The following is a 10725-nucleotide window of genomic DNA, read 5'->3' as shown; positions in this document are numbered from 1 at the left end:
CTCTCCTTGCTAGAAAGTATCAGAAGATGCTATTTTCTTTTCTCATTTCCCAAAAATGTAGCTTCCCCTGGGTGGATAAAGCAAAGGCGGCTGGAGGGTTGCCCGTTTCACATTGGTTTGTGCCCACAAGACTGGTCTGCAGCGCTCACGCCCGAGGGCCCGGCCCTGCATTGTTACATGGGGGGCAGAGGCCCCCGGGTTGGAAGGGACGTTCGTTGTCTGGCTCCCAGAGGCGCACGAGGGGGCGCGACCTCGGCCAGCAGTGTCCTGGCTGGGGAAGGGGCCAGTCTGACCATGTGGTGCCAAGGAGCGCGCAGAGCAATCTCAGGCCAGGCCGAGACTAGAAAGTCCCAGGGCTGAGCCCGAGCCTGCAGGGCCTTGTGGGGCAGGACTGGCCGCCCCTCCCTCGCCCGGGGCTCTGGTGCCCGGGGAAGGTCGAACGGTCACAAGGCCCACGCCCAAATCCCTCCCACTCCACGTGCCCGTAGCCGGGGGACAAGCCCAGGGGCCCGGAGCAGCTTTCAATTCGTTCTTGCCACTGCGCCGCCTGCTCGGCTCCCGTCTCTCCCCACGGCCCCGGCCGAGCCCAGGCCCTGCCCTCTGCTCCCGCCAGCCCAGGCCCCGCACCAGCCACAGTCTGCACCCGCTGTGGCAGCAGAGCCGGCATCCGCGCCGCGGGCAGGCACCGGGGGGGGGGCCCTCTGGCCGAATGGAGGCCCTGCCATTGGTGGCCCCTCACCGGAGCCCCCTCTTGGGAGCCCCCCTCTCTGGGCCAGTTGAAATGTGGGCAGTGGGGCTCGGAGCACGGCTCTCCCTGGGGAGACAGCAGGACCCGAGCCAGGGCCTGAGCCTGCCCCAGCTACAGCCCTGCCACGGCCATCTCCCCCTCCGGCTCGGCACCTGGGCACCTTCGCTACGGCCCCTCGGTCCCTGGCAAGGGGCCGTCTCAGGGCGGAAGCGCTTGCCTGGGCTGTGATTGGTCTCACTCCGGGCTGGGAAATGGCGGCCCGTGGGCCGAATACAACTTGGCAACCACCCGATGGGCCGAGGCCCTGTGGGAGCCCGCTGCCTGGCCCGCCCTATCCCTGCATACCCCCACAAGCTGGGGGGAGCAGAGGTTTTGTGCGCTGCCCTGCCCCCAACGCAATCTCACAGCTCCCACACCGACCCGTGCGAGCTGCCAGTTAGCAGGACGGGCAGCATGAGACACCCCCCACATCCCTCCGGCTCACAGCACTCAGAGACCCACATGGCCCCACAGCCCACCACCCTGAGTGGCATGCTGGAGGGACCCACTGGGCTACACGCTGAGAGCCCCCTAGCTAGGCACCTCCAAGCCAGAGCCTGCCTCTTGCACCCCACGCCGTCCCTCCTCCAACCCTCTGCCCCCCCACCCTTCTGCCCCGGTAACCTAGCCCTCTGCTCCCCCATCCCACCCAGACCCTGACCCCACGTTACAGCCCCATCCTGCACCCACATTCCCTCCAAGACCCCAGCCATGTGCCCCCGTCACCTCCCCCAAGCTCCCTTCTGCACCCAAACCCCATCTCCAACCCCGCTCCTCTTCCATTAATAGCATGGAAGGGAGGGGACCTCCAGCACCTCCCAAATTCATGGCGTGGCCTCCAGCAATAACGACTGTCCGGCCCTGGTGTAACACCAGCTTTTTGCAGAAGAGTCTCTTGCTCCAGAAGGAGCTGTCTACACGGCCCCCTTCTTGCACAACAAAACCCTCTTGCGCAATGCCGCTATGCCAATTATTTGCAGGAGTAACGGCATTGCACAAGAGGGGTGGTTCTTGCGCTAGAAGGGGCAGTGTAGACAAGGCCCACATGCTGCAAAAATGGCAGCTCATTAGGTATGCAAATGAGGCTCGGAGATATTCCACACTTAACCTCATTTGCATATTTCTCGTGCAAGAAGCCACGAGGGTAGACATAGCCTTTGAGTTAGGTTTCAAGCATTAACCATTGTGAAAAGGGTTTAGTTAACTGAATGGCTAGACTGTGTGTGTGTGTGTGTGTGTGTGAGAGAGAGAGAGAGAGAGAGAGAGAGAGATCAGGGTGACAAGGTGATCCTGGGAGCAATTGTAACCTGCGATTTCGGGCTGAGCTCTACCACAGATTTCTATATAGGTCCTGCGATGACTCAGGAATCTAAGCCTGGAAGAGCAGTAGGTGCCCACATGGCAGCGTCTCAAAAGAGGCTTTGAATAACACTGTCCTTCAAGGCCTCTCTGATTCGCACTGCCGCTTGCTGTGCGCTCCTGATTGACCTGGTGTCCAGCTGCTCAAACTCGCTGCCTCAGCCCCCCACCTTGCCGGAGAAGCTTCACGCTGGAGGAGCACACAACACACTACCAATACAAAGGGAATGTTGTGGTCACTGAGGTCCAACCGAGTGAGGAGATGCCTGAACCGCCCCATCAAGCGTCCTAAGGCATACACCACCATTTGGCACTTGCTCACTGGTTATTGACCTCTTCCTTGCCGGGGGCCAGTCTGCCCAAGAAGGGCTTTGTGAGCCCTGAGACCAAGGGGAGGAGGAGATTGGGCTACTGCTCCGGACTTAGGGCAGTAGGGACCTGGCTGCCAAGGAAGCAGGAGGCTCCCTGGAGCTAAAGCAGAGCTGGGGAAGGCAGGCAGGCAGGGCTAGGGGAGCACAATCCGAGTCAGCTCCCAGACTGCAGGGCCTGAGACAGGGCACACTGAGTAAACAACCACCCCCGGAAGGGGGCTCAGAGACTGATGTGGGCACTGCTGAAGGACGCTGTCCCGAAGAGGACGCCGTATCCGGGAGAGAGAGGGGAGACCCCACCAGAGGGAAGGCACCCAGCTCGCAAGAAAGCGCTAATCCCCAGGACAGACGGCTGGTGGCGCTGCGGTGGTGAGTCGACCCCCTCAAAGATGCATTCACAGCAGTGTTGTGAGCAGGACATGAGAAGGCATTCTTCCGCTCTACTCTGCGCTGGTTAGGCCTCAGTTGGAGTATTGTGTCCAGTTCTGGGCACCGCATTTCAAGAAAGATGTGGAGAAACTGGAGAAGGTCCAGAGAAGAGCAACAAGAATGATTCAAGATCAAGAGAACATGAGCCGTGAGGGAAGACTGAAAGAACTGGGCTTGTTTAGTTTGGAAAGGAGAAGACTGAGAGGGGATGTGACAGCAATTTTCAAGTATCTAAGGGTACGTCTACACTACAGCGTTATTTTGAAATATCTTATTTCGAAATAACACATCTACACAAAAAGTGCATTTCAAATTTTGAACTAGCGCGTCCACACTGAGTGGACACTGAATTACATTGCAGGCTGGCCGAAACCAGGTCCAGCAGGGCATCAGGTCAGGAGTTTATTTGTGTGGCTGCTGCGTGAGGCTATCTGAGGCTTGTGCTTAAAGGAACCCCCACCCTGGGCAGCCAGTTCTCGGCTTGCCCTGCTTGCTTGCCTACCTCGCTGAGGGACAGCAGAGCATTTGTGTCTCTGCGTGCTCCGGTTGCCCTCAGTCGGGACACCACAGCACTCTGCAGCATGGAGCCGGAGCTGCCCCTGGGCACTCTGGTGCTTCTCATGAACATGTTGATGCGAGCCTGGCTGCACTTTCTGCAGGCTGCCATCCAGGATGTCCATCAGGGGGGCTGTCAGTATCCAGGAGGCCCTGAGGGAGAGCTTCCACCCTGAGGAGCACTAAGAGCCTCCCTGGTCTGCCCCACTGGGGGCTTGTGCCTCGTTCCTCCCTCACATCCTTCCACTTACCTCTTCCCTAACTCCCCTTCCTGATGTCAAATAAAATACATATATTTTCATGTATTTTCAACAAACTCTCTTTATTTAAAAAAAACTGGGGAGGGGGGACGAAACTGGTGAGACTGGGGAAAGGAGGCGGGAGAGGGGAGAAAAGAGGGTAGGAGAGGGGAGGGAGGTGGAAGGGGGAAGCAACAGGAAGAAGGGGGAGGGGAAGCTCAGGGCTCAGGTTTGGGGGTCTTGCCGGACCAACTTGATTTTCATGCGAACATGCTCCTGGGTTTGCATGTGGCCTTTGGTGGCCAGGCTGGCAGCTATCCTGCCATAGACGGCCACGTTACGCCATCTAGTGCGGAGATCATAGACGTTGGGGGCATCCCCCCTAAACTTAAGTAAGGTCCACCCTAATCTCCACCCTGAACCAGGAAGGCGCCCACCTTGTCCAGGCCCTGGCAGGATCCTGGGATCTGGCAGACTGCTCCTGGGGGGCGGCGGAGGGCTGGCTGCCAGTGGCTTGCTGGCTCCTGTTTTGGGGCCACTGGGTCAGGGGCAGTGACTGCTGGCTCTGGGCTGGCTGGCTTGGAGCTGGCACAGGAACTGTGGCAGGAGTCTACCCCTTTAAGGGCTCCGGGGAGGGGTGGGAGGAAGAGGAGTGTTCTTGTTTGAGGCTGGAGTGGCCACCAGGGCACCCTGGGAAGGCTGGAGGCCCCCATTTCGAAATAAGTGTCCACACAGCTCTTATTTCGAATTAGCTATTTCGAATTTGGCGTTATTCCTTGTAGAATGAGGTTTACCAAATTCAAAATAAGTGCTCCACTATTTCGAATTTATTTTGAAATAGCGGTTTGGCTGTGTAGATGCTAGTAACGTTCATTCGAAATAACGGCTGTTATTTCAAATTAACCTTGATGTGTAGACATACCCTAAAAGGGCATCATAAGGAGGAGGGAGAAAACGTGTTCTTCTTGGCCACTGAGGGTAGGACAAGAAGCAATGGGCTTCAACTACAGTAAGGGCAGTTTAGGTTGGACATTAGGAAAAACTTCCTAACTGGCAGGGTGGTTAGACACTGCAATATATTGCCTAGAGAGGTTGTGGAATCTCCATTACTGGAGATACTTAAGAGCAGGTTAGATGGACAGCTGTCAGGGATGGTCTAGACGGTGCTTGTTCCCGCCGTGAGGGCAGGGGCCTGGACTCAATGACCCCCCTCAAAGTCCCTTCCGGTTCCAGTGTTCTGGGATTCTACTACGGCATCTGTGTGGGCAACCCGGGCACCCAAAGATTCAAACACGTTGCCTCCCCTTTACCGTACGCTAAGGGGGAGAGACTAGACGAGTGCTCTATGGGACGCTGCCGACGTGAGCCCACAAACACCTGCTGCAGAGTTTTGGACCCAGAGGACGCCGTTAGCAGAGCCCAGAATGGAAAGCGGCCCACGGTGCCTCGCTCTGGGAGTCGATGGGGCTGCGCTACTTCGGACGGCATTCGATTCTTCCCCGCAGTGAGGACACGCACATTCAACTTGGCGCCGTTGGGTGCTAGGAAACCAACCGTATTGGATTCCACCTTCTCTCGTAGTGTAGACGTACCCCCCCATACAGTCTCACCATAAGCCGTAGCCTCAGCAAATTCTATCCACTTCCTGTCTGAGGCTGCACAATTCTTTATTAAATCAGTATGACATGCACTACGTCTCAAATCCACCTGTTTCTACTACAGTTGTCTCAAACGTTCTGGACAATGTGTCCCTTCCCTCCTCTCCCACCTGCACTCTCTGTATCCGCCCCAGGGCTTGGCGTGTCTCCATGGAATGGAGGTGTTTTATTCCCTTTCACTATCTCAAAGTTTATCAATTCCATCTGATCTTTTACTGCCATGCTAGGACACATGTACCAAGAGAAGGAACGCGTTCCCCCATTCGAAAATTTCAGATGGACCTTTTCATTCTCCATGGTCCCTGTGTTTTGTTCCAACTTTTAACACCAATCCCTGAAACAACATAGGCCCCGCTCAGCTCCCCCATTAGAGGCTGTTCACTCCCCGGGGCCCTCGGTCTTTTCCAACTTTTAACACCAATCCCTGAAACAACATTGGCCCGAGCACCAGTCTGCAGCTTGTCGGTTGTGACAGTCCCACTAGTGTCTAAGGAATCGTCATTCACCTGCCCCTTCCTCCTCAGGGACAGCTGCCAGAGAGCGTCCGGCTCCCTTCTTGCATTACTGCACAAGCAAAGGGTTTGCTTCCCCTTGCGGAGTCGCTGACCCTGGGTGCGGACGGGGGCGCAACGATTGTCTTTCCCACTGACACTGCAGTGCTCTCCGAACGCTGGGCACCCTCCAGGCCACGTTCCCACCACATCTTGAGCAGTCCCCAACGTTTTCCCGACAAACTCTTGAGCTTTGCTTCTCCGTGCATCTTTCCTCCTTTGTCTGCTGTTCCCCTGACTGGCTGCTTGCCAGGTTTGTGCCACCGCCCAGTGTGGCAGGATCCCCTTTGCTTCCACCGTTTCCACGGGGTTGTGTGATTTCTGCTGCCAGGCCCAGTCTCACGGCGGTAGCCAGACTGAGAGCCATGTCTTCCCATAGCCCCTGGGCGGCTTTGGAGCGCTGGTGCCACGTACAAACCACAACAGCCCAGTGGGAAGTGTCCTCGCGCTTCCCCAGCACAAAGAGAGGGACCATCAGACCAGCAGCTGCCTCCCGCTGCGCAGACTGGAATCCCGCAGACACGCCTGCACCGAAGCAAAGGCACCACGGCAGTGATCTGCCGTCTGGAGCCTCCGCCAGGCTGCAGTCCCTGAATGCCCCACGTGCGTATGGAAAAAGCAGCTGTGCTGTATCGGCAGATACAGCCTGGGCATGCGCCATTGGCCTTGACTGTTTCTCTGACACGGGCACACGTAGCACTGCCGGCACTGGGGCACCAGCTCCTTCCTCCCCTCCCCGCTCCATTTCTCGTGGCCGGCCAGGCTGTAAGGGCTGGGGGCAGCGAGGGCTGGAGGCTGGAGCCAGACCCATGCGGATGGGAAATCAGGCGCACGTTGTGAACGGTGAGCGGGGTCAGCCCTGGAGCCATTGGCCAAGGGAGGGGCCGACTCCCCGCCACCGACTGTGGTACCGCGACGACTGGCTGCTCCTCGGCAAGATCTGCTCTGGGGTCATTCTGGGGCGCGCTGGGGCCTGTGAGGCACAGGGGGGCAGACCAGAGGGGCACAGTGGTCCCTTGGTCTTGGAGCCCATCCACCCGCTGCTGTCGGCGCCTGGGGGCGAGCACCGCACGGAGCACAGCGGGGCCCGTGTGACACGAGGCCTCCCGTGGCTACTGCCCCACCACTAAGAATCGAGCAGGTGGCTAGTCAATGCGCCCAACCCTGCTCCCCGGGAGGTCAGCGGGGGGCTTGGGCTGGGCGCAGTGGGTCAGACCGGGCTCCTTCCTGGGCGCCCTCTTTCAGTCTGTCAGCAGACACAGTCCCCTGCACCAACACTGGGAGCAACGATTCCGCCCGGCTCCGTCCAGTAACGTCCCTGGGGCAGCAGTGGCTGCTGCTCCCGTCCCGGCCACGTCCTGCCAGGCCACGGCGTCAGCTGCCGCTGTGACCGCTGGAGCTGCAAGCGCCCAGTGGGACCGGCTGGAATGTGGGGCGTGGGAAGGAGGCGCTGGGATGGGCCAGGCAGCTCTTCCCTGGCCCCAGGCTCCCTCCTCCCTGCACATAAAAGGCTCCTGGCTAGCAGGGAGAGGAGAAGGTGGGAAGAAGGCGAGTGCAGCGGCCACTGCAGAGACCAGCCCCAGCCATGGGGAGAGCTGCCCGGAAATGGCTCGTCCCGCTGCTCTGTCTAGCAGTAACGGTCTGTCAGGCTCAGGACACCTGCCCAGGTGAGGGACAGACAATCCCTGTTCACAGCTGCATTTCAGCCTCTGCTCCCTGCCCAGCTGGGCCCTGCAGAACTGGGAACTGGGCAGCAGTTCTGTGGTGCTTTGCCTGCTCGCGGTGCCATGTAACAGCTTCTTTGTACAAAACTACTTGGTACAATCTAACCTGTGTGGCAGAAGTGCACAGCACAGACTGGAGGGGTGCAAAAAACAGGTGCGGTTTTTGCAGATTATTTGGTGCAAATCTCTTTTTCTCCAGTAAGAGTCCTCAAAATTGGATTGCACCTCCTGTACCTCATCTTCATTTCCAAAATTCTAGCCTCTCTGTGTTGTAGCTGGGCTGTCTGTCTAAAGCTCCCAGCTCCTTTGTATCTTGGACCTAAATCATTTGAACATAGTGACTGACAGCCCCATGCAGTCTGCTAAGCCAAAGGCTAGAAAATGAAATGTCAGTCCTTAAATCCTTGTTTCATTAAAATAAACATGGCCGCCGCACTGTGCCGACAATCAGACCCCGATCGGTCAGCTGGGAAAACCTTTGCCGACCGATCCCTTATGCTTCGAGAAACGAGGCTTACAGCATAGGTGGCAAAGGCTTCCTCAGCCGACCAATCCGTGTCTAGACTACCGCGCTTTGCTGGAAGAGCTGATCGTCGGCACAGGGCGGCGGCCATACTTACTTTAATTAAGAGGGGATTATTTAAATCCCCTCTTCTTTGCCGATGCTGGGTAAACTAGTTTACATGGCTCCGTCAACGGACCCATGTGGTCTACACACCCTGTGTAATCCTATGACCTTATGGAGGATTTAGTCGAACGTGTGCAGACCTCATCCAGGCAAACTCTCTTTGAAGGGAAAGGGAGCCCTGCTGAATTAGGGTTGAATTCTGGTGTTGCAATCTCTGCTCCTGCTTTCTCATTTCATTTCCTTCAACTCATGGTCATGTGGAAAATCATTCTCTATGTACAATCTATGGCAGAATGCGCTAGGTTAGGAGGCAGTTTCTATATCACAGAAAATATTAATCCCTCCACATTTTGCTTGCCTCAAGTATTTCCAGTGTCCCTGTATTTCTCCACTGATGTGCAGGAATGAGCCAACGTGCGGTATCAGAGCATTGACACAAATGCGTAACTGGCGGGAATGGTGGGTTTATTGCTCATGGAGGAAAGAAAAGGCAGCAACTATCCAGGCTTTTGTTTGCTGGGTTTCTCCCGCTGGGTTTCTGCAGAACGTTTCTGATCCGGAGAACCGAACAACCACTGATTACGGGTTCGTTTCTTTCCCCAGAGGTGAGCTTAGTGGGCCTCAACGGTACCCAGAAAGCCTCCTTTCTCCAAGGCTGCAGAGGAATTCCAGGCACTGTGGGGCCCAGAGGAGACCCAGGAGCTCCAGGAGTAAGAGGTGTGTTCCCGGCACTGAAGGGAGTAAGTCGTGGATGGTGCTGATGTAAATGGGAATTATTGTTGCGTTGTGTACAGACATGGCAAGGCGCCCACATGCTGTGGTGGGCGATCGACGTTTCAGAATAACCAGTTTCTGAAAGATTCTCCATTCCCTTCGGAGGGTCTGACTGGCAACCAAGCCCCCTGGTTCTTTCCTCATCTCTGTCACTGCTTTGCTGTATGACCTTAGTCAAGTCACTTCCTTTGAGCCTCATTGTTCTCCTCTGTACAATGCGAATAACTATCCTTTGCTTCCCAGCGGTTTTGAGAGGCTCGTTTCAATGCTCTGAGAACTTTGCATGAAGGACTAGAGAAGAGTACAACGTGATTAGTATCACGAGCCATGGCACGTTGAATGGGTGCATGTAAGCATGATTGTTTATCAGCTTTGATTCCCACACTACAGCATGATGTGCTTGTCCCACTGACTTCAATGGCCTTCCATGCAAACATCCCTGCTAGGGGATCCTGACGTGAGAGCAGGTGCCAGGGGGCCGGATGCAGATACGTTGTTTGAATTTCGACATGGATGGGTCATTGCAATTTGAGCCCAGGGGGCAGGGGGATTCACACACTCAGTAATCAGGATTCAGTCAGTTTTCTGTGTTTGCAGGAGAACAGGGAAGCCAGGGGATCCCTGGAAAAGTGGGACAAACCGGCTCAAAAGGTAAAGTAAAAAGGGCAAAAGAGCTTTGTTTTCCTATTATGTGACCTAAAAAGAGGAAATTTGTTTTGAATAAAATATTTAATTAGCGCTCTTTATCAAACACCAGTGCGTATAATATCTGGGCTCCAAAGCCACCCTGGCTTCCCTTCCCTCTATTTGACATCAAAGGGTTTATTATTCCACCACAACTTCTGTTCTGCTCCACAGCCGAGATCGGGGAATCTCTGACCAGCCTTTCCTGTTTTATCTTTTGTTCAACCAGGAGAAAGAGGTGCTGCTGGCCCCCCTGGACTGACAGGTGAGAGTCCTGCGATGGTTCTTCTCGCTGCGGAGCCAGGCACCCTGTGGTGGTGTTCACGGTGACAGAGGACTTGAGACCTACAGTCTCCCTGCGCTGTTTCGTTGGACTCTTTTCCCTTCCAGCTTCTTGAAAGCAAAAGCTGAAATGGAATCGGTGCCAGTTGAACAAGATGTGTCCTCGTGTCTTTCCCTAATTGTCAAATAAAAAAAAGCGGTCTTCCAGAATGAAGAGTTGGAACATTTCAAAACGGTGAATGAAATATTAGCTGGAAAATTGTCACCGAGCTCCAATTACAATGTCCAATATGTCACAACGTCCTTCGCAGGCACAGGAAATAGGTCCCACTGCAGAGTAGTAGACAAAGCCTAAGCCTGTTTCAGTTCAGCCAGTGCAGAAGACGAGATGAACGCAGTACTGCCAACCCCAGATGATTGAATATCTTGTTCAAAAGCTTCAGAGGGGGAGCCGAGGGAGCCCGTAACAGGAAAAACTTCAATAGTCTGGCAGCACCTTAAAGATTAACAAAACCTGTAGATGGGATCACGAGCTTTCGTGGGCACAGCCCACTTCTTCAGATGACCAGAGTGTTGGAAGTCCAGATCCAAGAATAAATAAGGGAAGGTGGGAAGGAGGGAGAAGGAAAAAAAATGGAGGGGAGGAAGAAAATAGAGACAGCGAGTAGATAAGCTACAGAGGGA

Source organism: Pelodiscus sinensis, chromosome 22, assembly GCF_049634645.1.
Source record: "Pelodiscus sinensis isolate JC-2024 chromosome 22, ASM4963464v1, whole genome shotgun sequence".
NCBI lineage: Eukaryota > Metazoa > Chordata > Testudines > Trionychidae > Pelodiscus > Pelodiscus sinensis.
This window is presented reverse-complemented; position numbering follows the sequence as displayed.